The sequence below is a fragment of the Lactuca virosa genome, chromosome 6 (assembly GCF_052849685.1).
Source record: "Lactuca virosa cultivar CGN04683 chromosome 6, Lactuca_virosa_CGN04683_v6, whole genome shotgun sequence".
NCBI classification, from domain to species: Eukaryota; Viridiplantae; Streptophyta; class Magnoliopsida; order Asterales; family Asteraceae; genus Lactuca; species Lactuca virosa.
In genome coordinates, this window is record NC_136431.1 from 19,054,338 (window position 1) to 19,076,944 (window position 22,607).

Consider the following 22,607-nt stretch of genomic DNA (forward strand, 5'->3'; position numbering starts at 1 on the left):
AAAGACTGAGTCCAAGCTAGCACCAAACCAAGGGGGAGATTGAAGGGTCCAGTTAGTGGTTTGGTCTAGGCTTTCAATGTAATAGTTCTTTTGAGTCTTTATTGTGGTTTAGTGGGTTATTTGCTAGTTTACGGCCCTGTAGTGAGTTTACGGCCGTAAGCCTGTTTACGGCCGTAAACCCAGTTTCGGCCCAAGTCCACTATATATAGAGGTTGTCTAGGTCATTATTGGTTGTTGATGCCACAGAGTTCACGGTCAAGTAATATCAAGTTGTACCAGACGTTTTTCAGCAATAAACATGTGCAAGCTTGATTTCTCTTCTTCTTCTTCTACTCATATTCTGATTACTTGTGATTGTTTGATTGCTTGATCATTGGTAAAGATCCGTTTTAGGACCTTACACTAATCCATTTACAATGGTTATTATCAAATTTTCAAGTTATATATGTGTTTATATGATTCTTGAAATTGTTGATATGAATGTTCATACTTATGAGTTTTAGTAGATCATAGGAATTATTTGTAACGCCCGCACATTCGGGCTAGTCAATTTAGAGACAATAAGCATCAAAAATGAGTTATTGATGGAATATTATTTATAAGAATTAATCTTAACCAAGTTGTAGTATATGTTACAAGGTTTCCGTACTTATAAAGAACATCGAAATCCGAGTTATAACGAAGAAGTTATGGCGCGTCGAAGTTTTACGGCAAAACCGGCACGGCACCGGGAGACGTAAATAGTGAATTTACGATAGAGGACTTTTTGGCCTTAGTGATCTAAACAAAAGTTGTATTATACGTTAAACCGAGATCGTGCATAAAAAGAACACCCAAATCTGACTTCGTATGAGGAAGTTATGAATTTTCTAAGATTTGGCATAGCAGTGCACGACCCGAAACTCGAATTTTAGATCGATCAGTTTTTGGCCGACGCGACCTAAATGAGATTTGAAGATCTCATTAATAGGAAGTCAATGATAAAAAGAAAGATGAAAAAGGAGTCCGTATGAAAGAGTTACAAGTTTTTCACGGTCATTTAACAGTATAATCTCCTCCTACTGTTAAATTTAAGATTGGTCGAGAATTAGCCGACAGAGTAAAAATGAAAGTTGTAGATCTTATTTTTACCTACGCGTGGATATAGATAACGTCAAAAACGGAGCTCGTATGCGAAAGTTACGGATTTTAGAAATCGGAAGTGTGCTGTGTGAAAATGGGTGACGTGGCACAATCTTGGCCATTGCTTTCTCCCCAAGTCTTGCCACCAGATGGTGACATGTGGCACCAAGTTCAGTCATATTTCACCCTATAAATAGAACCTCTCCCACCCTTATTTTCTTCACACCTTTCCCATTCTTTCTTCTCTCTACACTCTCTCTAAACCTCCCAAAAACTCCCCTAGCGCTAGAAGAAAGCCCCAGAGCGCTCGACGGCTCCGAGAAGAAGAGCTTTCGGCTCGGAAGTTATGTCCCTGCAGAGCACGGCTTCTAGCCAAACCCCCTCGTAGGTAAGATACGCCTGCCTAATTTTTAATATAGCTTTTATTTAAAAATAGTAACGTTATTAGGACCTTATAATAATTATTTGAGCTATTATTATGGGTTATATAAGTGTCGTTATAATATATTTTTAACCACTCTTGGTACGGGAAATCCGGTTTGAAGGGCCGCCAGGGTTGTTGGATTTCAGAAGTGCTATATGCCAAAATGATCATGCCCTCTGGTGTTTTATGTCTGGCCCCTGTCTGTACATAGTGGTTGGAAAATATTGTTTAAACGCTTATATAATAATAATAATAATAATAATAAGAGTAATAATTAGTCATGGTAAATATTAGACTAAAATCTAGTGGTAATAATACTAGGTTTCGTCGAAGGAAATTATTTTAAAGTAAACGAAGCGTTGTCCGAGTACCGAGTCACCACCTTATCAAGTGAGTGCATAGTTACTTTCATCTTACACATAGATATGAAGTATTTTATATAAATTATGTGCTATGTGTGCATATAACCTGTATACTTGCTATCTATGGTGGATGAACGATTTTATACATGTTTTAAATAATTTAAACTTTATATGTATTTTATATCTACTAATATGTTGGGTAAAACATGGGTTGATGAATGATGAGAGATGAAAGATGATATGAGTGAACATTGGTAGCTATAGACTTAGTGCCTAATAAATAACATCGGCAGCTATGGACTTAGTGCCTATTGGATAAACGCCGGTAGCTATGGACTTAGTACCTGTAAATAAACGTTGGTAGCTATGGATTTAGTACCTGTTAGATAAACACTGGTAGCTATGGATTTAGTACCCGATGAATGAACTTTAGCGGCTATGGAATTAGTGCTTTACGAACGAGCATTGGCAACTATGGACTTAGTGCCTGTCATATGAACCCTGGAAGCGATGGACTTCGGAATGGATGAATGCATGATAGATGATTCTTAGGGTAGACCCTTAAGAATAACGAAGATAATGGGGATGGGTAATTGGGTTAATTGTTTGACGATTAAACATAATAATTATATTATTGTGGGTTAAAAACCCTATGTACTCACCAGGTTTCCCAACCTGACCCACTCAAGCTTATTTGTATCACAGGTGTCGATATGAAGCTACTTTACACTGAGGTATTTAAAAGAGATGTAGATCACTAGTGTAAATGAATGTAAGTTCTGTTTATGCTTATGTTTCTCTATTGACAATGACATCCCAAATGTTTTAAAATGGATAAAAAATACATTTCTTCGGAAATGCTTTGATAACGTATTTATCATGTTTTTCTGGGAACAAATTCCGCAACATTTTTATTAAAAGAGGTACTCTGATTTTTATAAAGCATAAACAAAATCGGTCTTTTCTAGCCGTGAAAAATGGGGATGTCACAGTTGGTATCAGAGCATTAGTTTAAGCGAACTAGGAATATGGATTTATTTCTAGACTTAAACTTAGAATGTTAAGCGATGATCGTGAGGAGTGTGTCTAATAAAATTTAGGTAATGCACCTGAATAGACACAAGCACTAGCTAATTTAGGGAAAATGCCTAACATTCTTTTATGTGCTAAATGATTTATGATGCTTCATGATGCTAAATGTATGATCGGATCTATGGTCTGTTGCCGACCGGATCTGGAAACTTTATGTGTTCAGATTTCTAAACATTGAAATACGGTATTAGAACTGGCATGTAACTTTTCAGAGTGATGGGGATGTTTACACGTCGATCGTAAATAAAATCTTTCCTATCTTAATTCTCATCATTTCACACCAAATGCCTAATTTGGTGTATAAGATCGAAATGGCAAGAACCCGAAGCGGAGCCGGAAACGCGAACTGAAACAGGAATCAACCCCCAGTGATTGAGCAAATACCTGTTGTGGTAGCCGCTCCTGAGCCAATCACTATGGCCTGAGTACAAGCGATGATCCAAATGATGTTGGATCGTCAAATGGAGGAGACCAGACGCTTACTTCAACAGAACCGAGAGGAAGCTACAATACCGATGGTACAACCTGAACTCGTCCCCGAGAAATCGGAGGAAGGGAACTACACCCGCCCTGTGAGTCAAGCTGGGACTCAAGGAGAACGAAGAAATGGCCCGAGAGGGGAAACGACAAGGATAGGCGAATGTATAATAACTTCTTGAGTGCAAAACCACCGAGTCTCTCAGGAAGCCCGAAGCCTGTAGAGATTATGGACTGGATCTCCGAAATGGAGATGGTGTTTGAGAGTTGCGACTGTAGCAACAAGAAGAAAACCGTCTTTGTGGTCAGACAACTAAAGACCGGAGTCTTGAGCTGGTGGAAGTTATTGGCAGATACAATGCCCAAAGGAGAAGCAAGCAAGATGTCTTGGGAAGATTTCCCGGTGCAACTAAAAATGCAGTATTGCTCTGAGCAGGATCTACTAGAGATCAACAACGAGTTTCAGAACCTAAAGAAAGGAAGAATGAGCGTTACCGAGTACGCTGCAAGTTTTACAGAGAAAATGAAGCTTGTCCCTTACTTAGTTCCAACTGAACTCTCCAAGGTCAACAAGTTTGCCCATGGATTACCAGCGGACTTTGGTCCAATGGTCAAGCAAGCAACCACTTTGAAAGCCGCCATCTGGGCAGCCAAGAATGTTGAGACCCAAATAAGGGAAAAGGGTCTGGAAAAAGCTGAAGTTGGCAAGAAGTGGAAGCTTGAAGAATCCTCAAGACCTGATAAGAAAGGAAAGTTCCCGAATTCTAACCCAGATAACCAAAGTTATGGAGCCAAGTGGTGTGAAAAGTGTAAGAAGAAGCACTTCGGAAGATGCGATGGAGAAGTAACCTGTTACAAGTGTGGGAGGATCAGTCACTATTCCAAGGATTGTACACAAAATGATAAGGTATGCTACGGATGCGGAAGCAAGGGGCACATGTCTAGAGACTGCCCAAAGAAAATTGAAGTAGTAAGGCCAGAGGCACCGACAAAGCCAAGGGCATTCCACATGATCCTCGACAAAGCAGATAACAACGCGAGGAATCAAGGATGAGGACTTCATATCCGAAGATCGAGTTATGCAGTAGCCATAGTATCGTATGGTGTACCCTAATAGAGGCATAGTCTAGGGTGAACTTGAACACCTATGTAATCGTTTCAAGGAATAATATAATACCTTTGTTTTTTTATCTGGTGTGTTAAGTTGTTATGTGATTTTCTTGAATGGTGACTTGGAAAAACTACGAGACAATACTTGGGACGAGTATAAGTAGGTGTGAATGGTAGTAGAGGCCTATACTACCGGAAGCACAGGACTCACACTTGGATCAGGGAAAGTCACAAGGTTACCAAGAAGCTAGTAGTTGATTCCGTTTTATTCAAGTATGTCGTTACCATCGTTTCGGTAATGATTAAGAAGATTATTGTTGTTTCGACACTAGTGGTCATATCAAATTGAGTCCGACTAAGATGAGTATGTTACGTGGTTCATAGAACCAAGTTCGATGTAGCATCTAACTTAAGCCAGAAGATTGAAGTGAAAGATAATCGAAGCTGTCAATAGAAGTATCGCGCTAGTTAAAGAAGTTGGTAGCTAGAAATATTGGGTTTTGAGCATTCTAACACTCCTATGGTGTACATGCAACCCTATAAACCTTGGATCTATGTTTTCTCTATTATACATGCAAATATTAAATATTCCAAGGTTTCATCCTAACTAGCATATTATGAAGCACCTATACTACAAAGTTCTAGTTAGATGACATACCTTTTGATGTAGCTTGATGTCTTCAAGATTTAAGAGCTTAGCCGCAATAGTGTGGAAGCCTCAAGTGAAATCACAAATCACCAAAACACCTTGGAAAACCTTTAGAGAATATGGATACTTGGCTCACACTATGAAATCGGTTATTGCCCTCTTTAGTGTATCCACACTAGCCACTAACATACTTTCATGAACCATAAGACCCTTTATATAGTGTGGAGGATTAGGGTTAAACCCTAATACCCATGACCTTTCATTTCCTAGGATCCACGGGTTAAAGCTCCATGGACTATCCATGAAGACTTAGCCCAACCTAAATGAACTTGGCCCACTACACATATATATATATATATATCTAAAAGTCCATATTTAATTAGTTCCTTTTGATCACTTAATTAATTATAAATTAATTCTTGATCAATACTAATTAAATAATATGATTATATATTAATATATTAGAACTTATAATATATTAATATAAATCATAAATATACTATTCTCAAAAGACTATCCATATAAATTGTGTCGGTGAAGTGCAACCCAAATGGACCATGCCGGGTCGGGTCAAGTACATACCAAATATAGTTATGGACTTAGACATTAATCCAACAGTCTCCCAGTTGGATAAGTCTAAAACTATTATTGAGTATGACTTCAAAAACCAACTGGCAATCGTAGCTCTTAAAGCCGCTGTCGAACTCTGATCTTGTCAATGAACTCTGACCTTTGTCAATGACTTGTCCATTAGATAAGGGATCATATATTCCTTCATTCTAGATATCATATGGACTGAGACATGGATTATAATCATTCTCTCTGTCCATTTGTTGTTTCCCGATTTTCGATTTATGATGACTGACTGATTGAACAAATCAAATCAGTCCTGGCTTGGCCAAGCACTCACATGTGTCATCGCTAAATCATCGAGGGGCCCACAGATATCGCTTTTATCCCGAAGGTAAAAGGAATGGATAAACTTCGACTCATATGGCTTGTTCTACTACTTGTTGAATCATACACAAAGGCACGTTTTATAACATCGAGTTACCAATGCGTTTTCGTGCAATCAATGTATAACCAACTCATAGTAACAACTCATATCTCTAGGTTTGAAGAATATAAGATATTATCGTCTCATGATCACTCGTGATAAAATCCATGAAGTGATTCAAATGAGCGCGGGTTGAATCCAATACTCAGAACTTATGAGCACTCATGAGTGTTGTAGCACCACTTTGTCCACCAACTTGGACCTCTACAAACCAACCCATGACAGTCTTGATTCATATCTACTTCCAACATATGACCGACTGTGGATGGTTTGAATAACTTAATCATTCAGGAAGAGTGACTTAGTTATTCTGGAAGTCAAAACATGCAAAGTGAAACACAAGAATAAATGAATCAAATATGGTATCAAACCCTATGAATATAAATAAACACTTTTATTTATCACCATACTGATTACTCATTATTCATTGTTTCGGTTTTATCAACTTTATACTTGAATTAAAAACACTAGTTGTCCCATGCTCCAAGCATGTACACTATGTTTTTCTTAAACAATAGCTTTTCCATACACCAAGTATGCACTCTATGTTTGTCTATGATCCTTACTTTGTGAAATAAACCAATTGAACATAATTTCAATGATTCTAATTTCACACTCCCAAATCCTTATCGAAAAATGTGAGAATTTCAAATTCCTATCATTTATCGAAATCTATTTAGATTTTAAACTTATATGCACTGACCCTCCTGTAATGAATATGTACAAAGTCACAAAGACTTGTCAACAGTCATTATAAGGTATTCCAATGGAGATCAACTCCATGGAAACTAAGTCTCATATTCAAAGTACATTGCTTTGGACATGCTTCTTGCATTAAGTTTTCTAATCTTACACATATAACTTCCACCTATGGAGACAACTCCATATTCTCATTTTGACTATCACTTCTGAATAAGAGATGCCTCTTTTCAGAATATGTCAATATGGTCCTTCCAAAATTAGCACTATACTTCCAACTGTCCCTAAGCAACCAATCTTTGGTAAACCTCAGATTGTCCTCGACAATTGCTTAATCATTTTAGTCATATCCAATTCTAGACCTTTTCCCTTCTTAATGCCTTTGGGCATTTGGAAAAATTTATAAATGACAAATATTATATCACATGCAATCGATCCTGTACCCAAAGCAAATGGTACACGATTCATGATGTCTCACATAAAGACATGATTCTAGACCAGTCTTTTGCTACAATATTTTTATTTGCTATGTTTTCAAAATTTGACTATGAAGAGGGATGCCGTAATCATAATCGAATTTTGAGAACGCAATATATAGAATTTCCTTAAGTTGAACCAATCCAACATGAAACTCATATATATATTCTTGACTAAAGATGATTAAGGTCTCAATCTAAGCCTTTAGAACTGAAATGAAGTATATCCTCTCCCTTAATTATAGCAAAACAACTTTTTCAATCCCTGCAGCCTCACGAATTGAAACTTTTGTTTTCTATAATTAACATTGCTAACTTGCAACACTAACAATAATTATCATGCTCCCACTAACATGATGATTATTAGCATAACACTTATGCTCCCACTAGCTTTGACATGTACTCAGAAATCAGCTGGACTTCTAGAAATCAATACTTTATTGACTTTCTTACCAAAGTTCAGATTTCTGATACGAGATGCTTTGATAAAACTTTATCAAAATCATACACCTTTCCTTAGATAGCATGCATGTGTGTCTAAACAATTTCAGAACTATGAAAAGGGATGTCGTAATCATAGTCTCAATTGTTTAGACCTTTTGCCATCTGCTTCAAATCTACTTGGTGGAAGTGTTTCCTCACCATCATTTTCATGAATCGGAGAGAAACCTTATGACCCTTAGATTTTATGGTGTATGTGTTCTTATCCATGTGAATCGTCAAAACCATAGTCACAAGACAAGGATAATGACAAATCCAAACTCATATGGACTGAACTTATGCAATCTTAACTTCTTGCCACCTGGCAGTACAGGGCCTGCCATTGCTTCCAAGTTGTTATGCAACCAATTGAGAACTTTCAGAACTCCTATGCAAAGCCAACTTTAACTGGAATGGGCACAGAATATGTCAACACGATAGGTTATAAACCTCAAGTCGTGTGCTAGTGAAGAACCTCAGGTTTTATTCTTGATTAGTTCTTGAAATTCTTTTTAGGATCTTTAAGACTCCCACTATCCTCTTGACATATAAGACTATCTTGCTAAATATTCAAGAGATAGTGCGGATTCTTTATCAAGACAAACACTTCACACAATTGGCCTTAGTTGGTCTTTGTTTTATCCAAAACATCACAACTTACCAATTTCAAATGTACAAGAGTAGGACACTTTTACTCTTACATTTGACAAGTGTTTTAAACCTTTCTTTAAGATATGTCACTCAAGTTACAATCTTGGAGTATAACTCTAAGAATTGTTTTGGAACGAAGTATGACTCGTCTTCCTGATCTAACCATTTCAACAATTCATGACTCCTCTTCTTAGTCATAATAATGCACTAAGATGACCTTTAGAGGACTAATTGTGATATGATTTCTAAATCATTAAGATGATCACAAACATGATACTAAAGTACTCTCCCATCTTTTCAGATTTGAGAAACTTTTATCTTTCTGCCTAATTTGATTCTTCCCATTCGTTCTGCCATACATTGAGACTTTTCCAGTGTTTCAGAATTATACTTAAACTTGTAAGTATAACCATATTTACTAAGCTTTAGTAAATCAAATAGTCTTAACGAGCTTTGTGGTGGACATGACCAGTGCACAAGAATGTGTACTCGATCCCTTTAGTCCTTCACTTGACTCACACATCCATGTGAACAAGTAATTAGTCTTGATTTTCCAATGCTTGAAAGTTCTCATTCATCATACTATTCAACTTGCATGATTCCAAGTTTCGGTCCAATTGAAACTTGGGTGATGAGGAAGTTTCCTGATTTGGTAAATTTAGACACTACCACAAATGAAAGAATCAAATCCATTTTCCAATATTGCTGTCAGTGGAATCATATAAGCAACAATTTTCCACAAATACCATTGTAAGGATACTTCAAATAAATAAAATTAAACAATTTTCTTTTATTTTAAAACTTTGCGGAAAAACTTATCCTTACAATCCACATGGAAAATTGTTGTTATCTATTCCTTAGCAATATATCATAACTTCTTAAGCAACTGCTCAAAATTCTGATGCGATCGAAATCCACCTTCGCGATCAGAATCAGCATATACTTCCTTTAAGATTTCTCTCTATTTTTTATTCTTAAAACATCAACATATGACCCAGTCACATCATGTAATGAGGATCTCAGAATAGAACTTAACAGAGTTAGATAATGGGCTCTACCTGATGTAGAGTCAAACTTATTGACTTTAACATCCTTAGGTAAATTTGGAAGCTTTGCAATCAACGCCCCTTCCTTTGGCAAAATAAACATATGGACCCTTTGGTAATGGGACTATCTCAGACTTAGCCTTTCTCTTTACCATTTGGTCAACCGGGTTGACTATGGTCAATCCCTTTCCATTGGGAAGAGAATGCTTTTTCTGGATTTCCAGTGTCACCATTGTCACTGTCCATAAAGTTTTTGGGAAGTTGATCTTCTAATCAAATTTGCTTTACTATCGTTCCAAATCATTGCTGATTCAGCAGCACCAAGCAAATAGATATGATCATTAAGGTTCATGTCATAGTCTGTTTCATAGTAGTCCCAAAGGAACTCACTATGTGACTTAGAAAGTGATTGAACATCCAACTTTCTCAAGACTTTGACACCCAACTCTCCCGGCTTGTCAATATGTGACTTCATCTCTAAGATGTGATCACACATAGACCTTGCTTGCCATTAGGGCTTGAGTGACCTTGAACTTGTGGGTTAGGTAGAATAATTGGAGGAGGTGGAGGAAGAGAAGTATGACTTCCATGAGCCAAACTCGGGAAGTCATATTCATTAGGAAAGCTTGGTTTGGGAAGATCATTGTTGTCTAAACCAGACATCAACAATGGGAGAAATTCACGTAAAGTTGATTTAAGTCCTTAATATAACACCCAATATGATATATTAAGGCTAGGACCCAACAAACTATTTTATAACTTGGAAGAGGGATGTCGTAATCCAAGCTATAAAATATTTGAAGGTAGGTGAATGACGATTCACCAATTTCCACCAAGATAAACGAAATGCATTATTAGGTTTTTAATTGGTTTTGAAACTCCTAGATTCTTTTGAGATTCATTGAACTTTTCAATGGCATGTTTCAATCTCGAGTGTGCCCTTCAGGTTTTGTGACTGGGATGCCGAGGATCACAAAACAAGGTGTGAAGTAACCATGCAAATATACTTGGTACCCTTAATATTTACCCCTCAATCGATGTGCCGGTTAACCACACACGCTCCAACGATACTATGATAAACATTAAGTTACCCTTTGCCTACCTTGTTAAGTCCAGGTTAGTGTGCCGGTTAACCACACACGCTCCACTAACAGCTTAAACAAAGTGCAAAGTGTAATTTCATGGATTAGCACCTTATTCACATTTTCCTAAGTAACTAAGATTGGGAATTTATAAAAGGTTTAGTTACTTAGTATTTATCATTAATACTTTTAATGAAGGGAGAATTATAGTCCTTGTCCTACCTGTTCGGCTAACGACCCTCCACCAGTCAAGGAAGCGGTGGGTGAGAGTGGACACCCATTAAACTGCCATTTTATAGGCAGTAACCTTATACCCCCCTTATAGACCGGCTTCGTGAATGAGGCCTACTAATGGTAAGACGACTTGCTCTTATACATATAATATATTAAACTTTTAATATTATAATAGTATAAGGGTGTATTTTAGACATTTAAAATACTTGGTGGTTTAATCTATTAATTAAACTATACTCTTAATTTAATTAAATTTAAACCATGTCATTATGGAATTATTAATTCTCTTTTAATTAAACACTTTAATTATCTATTAATAAAGTCCATAAGTTAATTGAATTATTCAATAAAAACATCATAATTCCAATTATTAAATTCAAAATTAAAACCATTTAATTAATTGTTTAAGTTATGAACCCAAGAGTTTTAGAATTCAATTCTTTTTTTTTATCATAAAAAAAACTTTTTCCAAATTCCAAAACTTGAGGGCAAGTTTTGTAACTTTTGAAAACTTTTGGATTCCATAACTTATGGAGTTAAATACTTGTTTTATGATGAAACTTTTCATGTTCCATAACTTAAGAACAAGTTATGGAATTCTTTAAAACATTAAGACTAAGTTTTGTAACTCCATAAAAAACTTTGAATCAATTTTTTTAAAAACCTTTTCATATTCATAACTTATGGAGGTTTCAAAAAACTCTTTAGATCAAACTTTTAAAACTAATAAAATAATCATATCATTTTATCTTTTACTAAATTTGACCTAATTCAACTCATATAACAAATGATTCAAATTTTACAAATAATTAGTTTTTCACAAAAACAAGTAATTATCTTAAAATTTGACAAACGTCATGTTTTTTTCCTTTTTTTTTCCAACTTTGAAAATAAAACATTTGCATCAATATAACAGAAAACAACCCATGGCTCTGATACCACTGTTGGGTTTTGAGCATTCTAACACTCCTATGGTGTACATGCAACCCTATAAACCTTGGATCTATGTTTTCTCTATTATACATGCAAATATTAAATATTCCAAGGTTTCATCCTAACTAGCATATTATGAAGCACCTATACTACAAAGTTCTAGTTAGATGACATACCTTTTGATGTAGCTTGATGTCTTCAAGCTTTAAGAGCTTAGCCCCAATAGTGTGGAAGACTCAAGTGGAATCACAAATCACCAAAACACCTTGGAAAACCTTTAGAGAATATGGATACTTAGCTCACACTATGAAATCGGTTATTGCCCTCTTTAGTGTATCCACACTAGCCACTAACATACTTTCATGAACCATAAGACCCTTTATATAGTGTGGAGGATTAGGGTTAAACCCTAATACCCATGACCTTTCATTTCCTAGGATCCATGGGTTAAAGCTCCATGGACTATCCATGAAGACTTAGCCCAACCTAAATGAACTTGGCCCACTACACACATATATATATCTAAGAGTCCATATTTAATTAGTTCCTTTTGATCACTTAATTAATTATAAATTAATTCTTGATCAATACTAATTAAATAATATGATTATATATTAATATATTAGAACTTATAATATATTAATATAAATCATAAATATACTATTCTCAAAAGACTATCCATATAAATTGCGTCGGTGAAGTGCAACCCAAATGGACCATGCCGGGTCGGGTCAAGTACATACCAAATATAGTTATGGACTTAGACATTAATCCAACAAGAAATGCTACATGTTAAAATGTGATTATATCACATTAGAACATGAAGGAAAGTATATTCCATTCCAGAATTTGACTCTAAGAGACCTGAGTCTGAGCGTTGCAACATACGATGAGAGTTCATTAGAACGTGACCCATCGGTCTATCGTGAAAATCAAATAAACTTATCTTAAGTTTGTTAAGAAGAAGAAGGAGTCTCTGATAAAGGTCGAGTTTGTGACATGAAGGTCATGATTGAAAGTGTAACAAGACATAGAGAACGGGTGCAAGATCAAGCATCGCTTGTAGTCAAGAAGACCAGGAGTTAGATACGCATTCGAAGAAACATAGAAGTTATGATTATTACCTAGGATGAAGAGATAACGTATGGAGTCATTATACAGCCCTGTTTCGTTGATGATTCCGGGACGTAATCATCCTAAGGGGGAGATAATTGTAACGCCCGCACATCCGGGCTAGTCAATTTAGAGACAATAAACATCAAAAATGAGTTATTGATGGAATATTATTTATAATGATTAATCTTAACCAATTGGTAGTATATTTTACAAGGGTTCCGTACATATAAAGAACGCCGAAATCCGAGTTATAACGAATAAGCTATGGTCCGTCGAAGTTTTACGGCAAAACTGGCACGACACCGGGAGAGGTGAATAGTGAATTTACGATAGAGGACTTTTTGGTCTTAGTGATCTAAAAAAAATTGTAGTATACGTTAAACCGAGAGCGTGCATAAAAAGAACGCCCGAATCTGACTTCGTATGAGGAAGTTATGAATTTTCTAAGATTTGGCACAGCAGTGCGCACGGCCCGAAACTCAAATTTTAGATCGAGCAGTTTTTGGCCAACGCAACCTAAATGAGATTTGAAGATCTCATTAATAGGAAGTCAACGATAAAAAGAAAGACAAAAACGGGGTACGTATGAAAGAGTTACGAATTTTTCGCGGTCATTTAACAGTATAATCTCCTCCTACTGTTAAATTTAAGATTGGTCGAGAATTAGCTGACGGAGTCAAAATAAAAGTTGTAGATCTTATTTTTACCTACGCGTGGATATAAATAACGTAAAAAACGGAGCTCATATGCGAAAGTTACGGATTTTAAAAATCGGAAGTGTGTTGTGCGAAAATGGGTGACGTGGCATCATCTTGGTCATTGCTTTCTCCCCAAGTCTTGCCACCAGATGGTGACATGTGGCACCAAGTTCAGCCATATTTCACCCTATAAATAGAACCTCTCCCACCATCATTTTCTTCACACCTTTCCCATTCTTTCTTCTCTCTACACTCTCTCTAAACCTCCCAAAAACTCCCCTAGCGCTAGAAGAAAGCCCCGGAGCGCTCGACGGCTCCGAGAAGAAGAGCTTTCGGCTCGGAAGTTCTGCCCCTGCAAAGCACGGTTCTAGCCAAACCCCCTCGTAGGTAAGATACGCTTGCCTAATTTTTAATATAGCTTTTATTTAAATATAGTAGCGTTATTAGGACCTTATAATAATTATTTGAGCTATTATTATGGGTTATATAAATGTCGTTATAATATCTTTTTAACCACTCGCGGTACGGGAAATCCGGTTTGAAGGGCCGCCTGGGTTGTTGGATTTCATAAGTGTTATATGCCAAAATGATCCTGCCCTCCGGTGTTTTATGTCTGGCCCTGTCTGTACATAGTGGTTGGAAAATATTGTTTAAACGCTTATATAATAATAATAATAATAATAATAATAATAATAATAAGACTAATAATTAGTCACGGTAAATATTAGACTAAAATCTAATGGTAATAATACTAGGTTTCGTCGAAGGAAATTATTTTAAAGTAAACGAAGCGCTGTCCGAGTACCGAGTCACCACCTTATCAAGTGAGTGCATAGTTACTTTCATCTTACACATAGATATGAAGTATTTTATATAAATTACGTGCTATGTGTGCATATAACCTGTATACTTGCTATTTATGTTGGATGAACGATTTTATACATGTTTTAAATAATTTAAACTGTATATGTATTTTATATCTACGAATATGTTGGGTAAAACATGGGTAGATGAATGATGAGAGATGAAAGATGATATGAGTGAACATTGGCAGCTATAGACTTAGTGCCTGATAAATAACATCGACAGCTATGGACTTAGTGCCTATTGGATAAACGCTGGTAGCTATGGACTTAGTACCTATTAAATAAACGTTGGTAGCTATGGATTTAGTACCTATTAGATAAACACTGGTAGCTATGGATTTAGTACCCGATGAATGAACTTTAGCAGCTATTGAATTAGTGCTTTACGAACGAGCATTGGCAGCTATGGACTTAGTGCCTGTCATATGAACCCTGGAAGCGATGGACTTCAGAATGAACGAATGCAAGATAGATGATTATTAGGGTAGACCCTTAAGAATAATGAAGATAGTGGGGATGGGTAATTGGGTTAATTGTTTGACGATTAAACATAATAATTATATTATTGTGGGTTGAAAACCCTATGTACTCATCAGGTTTTCCAACCTGACCCACTCAAGCTTATTTGTATCACAGGTGTCGATATGAAGCTACTTTACACTGAGGGATTTAACAGAGATGTAGATCACTAGTGTAAATGAATGTAAGTTCTATTTATGCTTATGTTTCTGTATTGACGATGACATCCCAAATGTTTTAAAATGGATAAAAAAATACGTTTCTTCGGAAATGCTTTGATAACGTATTTATCATGTTTTTCTGGGAACAAATTCCGCAATATTTTTATTAAAAGAGGTACTCTGATTTTTATAAAGCATAAACAAAATCGGTCTTTTCTAGCCGTGAAAAATGGGGATGTCACATTATTTGCAAATAGTTTGGTAGTGTAATTCTTAATCTAAATGCCAATTAATGGACTCCATAACTTGTCCTGAAGTTATGGAATTCCAAAAGTCGTTTCTTTAAAACGATTAAAACTCATAAGTTATAGAAATGAAGAGTCTTGAATAGTTTCAAAACTTGCCCTCAAGTCTTGGAATTTGTAAAGTCTCGCACACACTTTAATTCCAAACCCTAGAGTTTTAAAAGTTAAAATTCAACCCTTATACTTTATACTATTATAATTTAATAATATATATATATATATATATATATATATATATATATATATATATATATATATATATATATATATATGTATAAGATCAAGTCAGTCTTACCGTTAGTAGGCCTCATTCACGAAGTCGGTCTATAAGGGGGGTATAAGGTTGTTTCCTATAAAATGGCAGCTTAATGGGTTGTCCACTCTCACCCACCGCTTCCTTGACTGGTAGAGGGTCGTTAGCCGAACGGGTAGGACAAGAACTATAATTCTCATTAAAAGTATAATGACAAATATAAAGTAACTAACCCTTTTATAAATTCCCAATCTTAGTTACTTTAGAAAAATGTGAAATTGGTGCTAAACCATGAAATTACACTTTGTACCTTACCAAGTCGTTGGTGGAGCGTGTGTGGGTAACCGGCACACTAACATGGACTAGTAAGAGTGGCAAAGGGTGACTTAATGTTTATCATAGATCGGTGGAGCGCGTGTGGATAACCGACACATTGATTAGGTGATAAAGATTAAGGGTACCAAGTTAATTTGCATGGTTATTCACATCTTGTTTGTGATCCTTGGCATCCCAGTCACAAACTTGAGAGGGCACAATCGAGATTTAAACATGCCATTGAAAAGTTCAATGAATCTCAAAAGATCTAGGAGTTTCAATCCAATTAAAACCTAATAATTTATTTCGTTTTTCATGGTGAAAATTGGTGAATCGTCATTCACCTACCTTCAAATATTTTATAGCTTGGATTACGGCATCCCAATTCCAAGTTACAAAGTATTGTGTTGGGTCCTAGCCTTAATATTACATTTGGGTGTCTTATTAAGGATTCTATATTTAATCTAAACTTGTCTTTCTTCTTTTCAGATGTCTTTCAACAATGCTGCTTCTGGCTCAAACCCTACCGGCTCCTTCTCTCTCATAAACCTTTGTGGGAGAGTCATCTTTGATGGTTCAAACTTTAATGATTGGATCAGGAACATCAGGATGGTCATACGTTACGAGGACAAGGAATATGTCCTCGACAAGGAGCTGAAAGAAATTGATGAGTCTACTGCTACTCCACAGGAGATTGCTGACTTTAGGACACATGAGAGAGATGCCACCAAGGTGGCATGTATCATGTTGGGCACAATGACAGCTGAACTCCAGAAGTCCTATGAGGACTTTTACCCTTTTGAGATGCACATGGACCTGATGGACCGCTACCATCAAAGTGTTCGTCAAGAGAGGTATGAAATCATCTGTTCCATGATAACAACCCGAATGAAGGATGGTGAACCCATCACGGGCCACATGCAGAAAATGCAAAGGTTTGTGTACCGTTTTGTGACAACCGTCAATTTTGGCCAAGTCAAAGTCAACTAAAGTCAACAAGTCAAACCGGTCAACTCATCTAACCCTTGTATATTAGGGTTTCCATTATGTTTCTTATTGAACAACTCGCAATCTTAATACAAAGTATCACTTAGAGTTTTCACGTGTTCGGAAATTCTAAACCCTAATCAGGGCAAGTGATGAAACTACTCGATTAAACATTATTCCTTGACCCTTGGGGGCATATAACAATCATAACAAGACTTAACGAGGTTTACGAACCTTGAATTACAGAGCCAAACACTCAAAAAGGTCACAAAAGAAGTCTCTCCCAATCTCTTTCACTCTAACTCTCCCAAATCTCTCCAAGAATGTGAAATCTCTCCCAAATCTCTCTCTGTATGAGAAATATCTCCCAGAATGTGAAATCTCTCCCAAATCTCTCTCTGTATGAGAAATCTCTCCAAGAATGTGAAATCTCTCCTAAATCTCTCTCTGTATGAGAAATCTCTCCAAGAATGTGAAATCTCTCCCAAATCTCTCCAAGTATGTCAAATCTCTCTCAAATCTCTCCAAGTATGCCAAATCTCTCCTAAATCTCTCCAAGTATGTGAAATCTCTCCAAGTATGTCAAATCTCTCCCAAATCTCTCTCAAAACCTCTTTTGAGTTTTGTAATCATTTGGGGCATCCCGACACTTGACTTGGTGAAAAACCATTCGAAACGGGATGATACCTTGGAAAATAGCCTTTTAGGGCCGAAGTCTCTCTATAGGGACCAAACCCTCCTTGAGCCGAAGCTCCAAGAACCAAAACTGAAGTCCCCCTAAGGAACCGCAGCCATCGGACCGGAACGACTAAGGACCGGAACTGCTGAGGACCGAGGCTGATGAAGACCGCAGCGGTGAACCGAATCCGAGACTCGAGCACCAGACCTGACCCCCACCTTCGGTCCCTTCTGATGAGTCCGCCTGCGGTACCTGCTCGGACCGAAGTCCCTTCCCCTCCGGTTCTAAGGCTGCTAAGATCGGAATCTCGCCCCTGACTGCGGATTTTCCCATTTTCCACCCGGTTTTCGACCACGACTCCGTTTTAAGCCCGTTTTTAATTATTTTAACGAGGGATTTTCACCCAAACTTATATTTTGACATATAAGACCCCATATATTCATAAATTAAGCATATTTTTAGGGAAATCCTTATTTAAGAATAAAAATCTATTAAGTTAGATCTTCTGGTGGAGTGTTGACTTTGCCTTAGTGTATGACACAAGCAACCACCCCATGCCCACTCCATGACCAACCATTGTCCTTCCACCATACCTAGTCACTTCCATCGTCCTTCCCATCATTTTCTTCCAGCCATACACTTGAACAAAAGGTTGAATCATTATCTCTCCTCTCTCATTTCTCTCACTTCCACCAAAGAACAAACACCTTTCTCTCTCACTTCTCTCTCTCTCAAATTCGAGATTCAAGGGCTGATCATCAAGTTTTCTTTCAGTTTTGGTAAGTGATATTATCCTCCTTATGATTATTTCACTTCCTTCTACTCAAATCATATATATCTTACACAAACATCATCACATTCATGTTAGATCTTCGAACCTTCAAGGCATCTTCTTAGTGTTCTTGAGTAGAACACTTCTTTTCTTCAACGTCCATCCACTAAGAACACACAAGGTGAGTTCATACCCCTACATTTTCATGTTTTCTTCAAGTTTTAGAGGGGGAATACAAGTTAAAACACCAAAAACTTAACTAAACTCAAACAACAGCTTTCATCAGAAAAGTTGAGTCTTATTCACGGACTATTTTGACTATCTTAAACTTAATATCTTTCAAAACTGTTTAATATGCAAATAGTTCAGGTTCATACCTTTAAAATGACTACTTTCACATCTCTATACGATTTATCTACGATTTATGGTGATTTTTACAAAACTGTCTATCATGTTAGAAACGAATTCGGACCAGTCTGTGAATATGAACATTTTAACACAAGTTAAAGACTTCCAAAAATCATAATAAAAATTATGAACAAACTAGACACATTTTATGAACTCTCAGAATTTACGGATTCAGTTTTCGACTTTGTATGATTTTTCTATGATTTTTCTAAAACAGTGCAGAACGGTTAAAAACTAGTTAACAGCTTATAACTTTCATAACACTTTGTATTATGTTGAGCAAAGTGTATAACAATAAGTTCTAAATATTGAATGTATTTTCTTGTTAGTTTATCATCATAAACTGAAATTTAGTCATTCATGATAAGGTTTACTCATTCATTTCGAACACATATAATAAACTTCAATAAGCATAGTTTATGGATTTTACTACATGAAAAAGGTTTTACTCTCAAAACGAATGGGTTTTTCATATCCTACGTGATAAACTATAATAGTAATAGTTTAAGGATTTCATATCACTAATTTATTCAGAAAAGGTGATTTTACTTCCTCCACGGAAGAGGTTTTAATATCAAACCATGTGTAAACTAGTTAACTTAGGTTGTGAGGCAATTCTCTCCCCGTACGTTCGAGTACGGGATCCCAATTCCTGTAAGTTATAACCAGAGTCTCTTGTAGGGAGAGCGTGATAATTGTGTATAGATCTATATTGGGATTGACACCCCACACCTCGCTGCTAGCTACAGCCGGACCGGCAGGTCTGCGGGTGACAAGAGTCATAGTATCTTAACGTCTGAAAAACGTTGTGCAGGTTATTTCTCGTCATAGTATGGTTATAGCGACTCACATAGGTCGTTAACAATCTTTCAAGTTTACATGGAAAATTTTACTTTGAAAAGGGGTTTTACTTCTAAATTAAACGAGTTTATGTCGATTTCAACTTGCATGAATTACTTTAAGTATGGAAAAACACTTGTTTACTCTCGGTCCTGGGATTTAGGACTACATAACTTTTATAAGCAAAATATTGGATTTTCTTTGGATACATATTTCTATTAACACTACATCTCGTCTAGAATTGTTAGACTTCAACGGTTTATTTAACTCAAATTATATATAACTTATATACGCTGAGTGATCATAGAAGGAATCTATGGGTCCTTCTAGAGTTCATTATCGCATAACATAGAAGCATTCATTCCACACTTAATAAAGAAAATATTGGGTTTTCTGGAAACATACTTCGTCGCTTTTACAAGGAAAACGGTTTCTTTCTCAAACAAAACTCTTATGAACTCACCAACTTAATTGTTGACACTTTTTCAAAACTACTTGTATTCTCAGGAAATCAGTAAACAGGAAAACCAACAACATTTTGAGGATGGGACGATAAATCGTCAAACAGTTCATTTTGTCATCATAATGTAATTGATTTTGAAACATGTAAACTTATTCTATGGTGTAACCTCTTCAATTATATTTATGATGGTTGTATTTACTTTGAGCACTATTATACTCGTTGTTGTGATACTATACATGAAGTCCAACACCCCCGGACGTTTCCGCCATCCTTGGTTTGGGGGTGTGACAGATTGGTATCAGAGCATTGTTTATAGTGAACTAAGTATATCGAACCACATAAGATATACAAACTATAAATGCATTGGGACTAAGGTCTCTGATTTAACATTTTTCAAATAACTATACTATTAGAAATAAATAGTTTATTGTTAAAAGTATACATGCATGCATACATACTAAGGTCAGCATCATTCTAGAACAAAACAAAAGTAATGATTGTTGAATGGCCCAAGTAGGCTTGGGGATGTATAGTCAGGTTTGGGAATGACATAGCCTGATCAACTATGTCTAACCCAGAAGTGATTAGCATATGCCCGAGAATGGTTGTGGCGTTACAACAAGTCTAAAAACTTACCAATTCTATCTAAAAACAAACATTAAAAAGCATAAGTCAAACATTAAAATACTATAGGAGTATTTTGTGATAATATAACCAACTTATGTGAAAACTAAAGACCCCTATTAGTAGGTCTTTAACGAATAAGTGCATACGCCAAGGTTATACATAATTAAAGATATTATAGACTCAGAATCTATGACTATTGCTCTACTTCATGTTCCTTGTTTGGTTGTGGACTTAGAGTAGAGTCATTTATTCGAAGGTCTATTCTATCTCAGATTATGTATAACTGGTATGCACTATGTGATTATAGACATGACTGATAAGGATCACCCCCTATAAGTAATTAATTATACAGTTAGACGCCTATTAATTATCTCTTCCACTCCTATTCTCGCACGTATAACATAGCAAGATCCTACTTACCAGGCGACCCCTACTTTCCCAACCAGGGAAATGGTGGATGGTTATGAGAAGAATCAGAAGCGGAACCGGAGGTAATCAACCCTCCATGCATAGCCAGGGTTCCCGCGAACCGTTTCGACTACATCGGACCTGTACCCCGTTGGGCAACCGTGATCGAGGGTTGGAGTCGACAGCAATGACACCAATCACCATGTGGAGACCAACGAGGTTGCTATGACCTCAACCACGGGAGACCGACTGACAGAGCCCTCCCGGCAAAGACCCGGCAGATCGCGAACATCGGGGATTAAAACAGGGAGACTACAAACCGAGTTCGGAAACTGCCCGCTACTACAGACCCTACCGTCTCACGTACCCGAGACTTGGAAAGAGACTGCTATTTCAGAGACCAACTTTCTTTTTAGGACCTTATCGCCGCTCGGGCAGAGGCAAAAGAGTAACAGGGTAGGCACACGGCATTCGAAGAGAGAATGGTTGCAGCCAAGCGTCGATTGGCAGAGCTGCAAGGTGCATCGACCTTGCCTCAGGCATCGCAAGGGACGGATCGTCGTGAGTAGAGTTCATACCGCTCACAAGACCTTGTAAATTAGGTTCATGAGTATGCGTTGGTGCTACTCTATTCTAGGTGTAAGCACAACACTGCGATTTAAGCGGTTATACTAATCGAGAGATCTATTTGCTATCAAAACTTTTCCTTGCATGGATGTGAGGTAGACCTGCATCGAGGTCAAAATTTTCTCTGGAACCATAATTACTAGAATCATATTAACTAGATGGGCTTAGGACATACCTAACAGACTCGAAGGTCTATTTAGTCTTAATTATATAACTAAGCATACATCAATTGGTCGTAAGAAGGACCTAGCTTGGATCAAATTACAAGGTTTCACTTGGATACAGAACTACTAAAATACATGGGTTTATTATTATTATTATTATTATATATATATATATATATATATATATATATATATATATATATATATATATATGCTTTCATTATGAATTGATTTCAGAACACCATAAACAACGGAATACGTTACAATTTGAACTAAGATAAACTTAGTTGGAAAAACTCGCAACGTATAGCCATTCTAAAGACTCATTACCGTCTCACCTTTAAACATTTTGGTTGAGAGGTGCCTTCTTCGTAGACCTATAGGGTGCGATAATACCAACACTAATACACCGGATCCCATCAAAACTCCTCAGCTAAGTGTGTTTGGACAAACATGATCCTAAGATGAGTAAAGCTTAACGCCTGTACGAAACCTACTTCTACCC